Source organism: Vicia villosa, linkage group LG3, assembly GCF_029867415.1.
Source record: "Vicia villosa cultivar HV-30 ecotype Madison, WI linkage group LG3, Vvil1.0, whole genome shotgun sequence".
In the NCBI taxonomy this organism is placed as follows: domain Eukaryota; kingdom Viridiplantae; phylum Streptophyta; class Magnoliopsida; order Fabales; family Fabaceae; genus Vicia; species Vicia villosa.
The window spans coordinates 22,015,598-22,017,015 of record NC_081182.1 but is presented as its reverse complement, the minus strand read 5'-3'; the positions used below and the strand labels follow the sequence as shown (position 1 = coordinate 22,017,015).

At 28.0% G+C, this 1,418-nt stretch overlaps 1 non-coding gene across 1 annotated transcript; it reads right to left on the bottom strand.

Moving 5' to 3' along the window:
- Positions 1-206: 206 nt before the first annotated feature.
- On the bottom strand, positions 207-279 carry TRNAR-CCG (transfer RNA arginine (anticodon CCG)). The gene has a single exon. It is a non-coding gene; the product is annotated as a tRNA-Arg (tRNA).
- Positions 280-1,418: the final 1,139 nt, after the last annotated feature.

Genomic DNA, 1,418 nt, shown 5'->3' with positions numbered 1-1,418 from the left:
GAATAAAGATAAAAATGAAAAAGTGGCAAAACTCTAAAGGCTTGAATAGATATTTTAGTAGTAATTGATTTCAAAAGTTTATATAGGAGATGTTTGTTTCGATTTATGCTGAAAATTGGCTTTGTTTTATATTTTAAATCGGTTTATTGAATGAGTCCGTAATGTTGTGAAAAAAAACCATAAAATATTTCCCCAAAAATGTTAAACGATCACGGTGGGACTCGAACCCACAATCTCCCGCTCCGGAGGCGAGCGCCTTATCCATTAGGCCACGCGACCTGTTTGTTGTAAGGTAAAGATGAATTCAGTTTGAACCCTAATCAATTCTTGATGCTAATTGGGCCGGCTCTGGTTAAATTACACGTGAAATCGTAATGGTAGTTTGAAAAAAAAAATATTCTGGTGGAGTTTCTAATATTTGCAAGAGCTGTGTGAGAAGATTCTTGATGCTCATCAATAATAATGTGTGAGAAGGTTTTTAGATCTACCATTGATTAAAGTGAAAACATATAGCTGCCTTAAACAACAACAAACTTATGATGAAAGATGGGAAGATGTTTATTTAAAAGTTCAAAAGATGTCTTTTTGTGTAAAATATGGATGTAAATTCTATTAATGAGAAAATTATCATCTAGCAGGGAGTAAGACCAAAATATTTGGAAAAGCCATAATAGCATCATTAAGTAAATGTTTGTGCTTTCTTTTAATCATATAATTTTGTTTGGTTGTTTTTACACAAAATATTTGATGGATGATTCCTAATGACTTGTAAACAGAACTAACTCATAAGGAATTCTATTCCATTATTACTTCTAATAAATTTGAATTTTGTAAAAAAAAGTAAAGTAAAAACATAAGAAACAAGATTTTGAATGATAAGTCTAGTTTCAAATTTATCTTTCATAAAAAAAAAATTTTAACAAATTTTGTGTGATCATCAATAATAATAATAATAATAATAATAATAATAATAATAATAATAATAATAATAATAATAATAATAATAATAATAGTAATAATAAAATATGAATGATCATTAAAAAGAATAATATTAAAAAATCCCATATAATCTCTACAAACACTTCAAAATTCAAATTAGTACATATAAAATGGTAAGGTGATTTTAATATTTTATTTTTAAAACATTTTTATTAAAAAATGATTTCAAACCTATTTAATATAAAACTTTGACTTGGACTACAATAGAAATGGGTTGTAGCCGGTCAAATAAAGCATTCCAAAGCGTGTGTTGGATGAACGATTCCAACAGCTAGTGATTGACAATTCATACTTGAAAGTCAATGCACCTCTTCTCTTCTAAATGACCTGTTTACAGGAAATCAATTTTGTCCTCTCGTGTTTAGAGCTGGCACTACCAAGTAAACAATGTGTGTCACGCAAATTTAAGAAGAGTTATT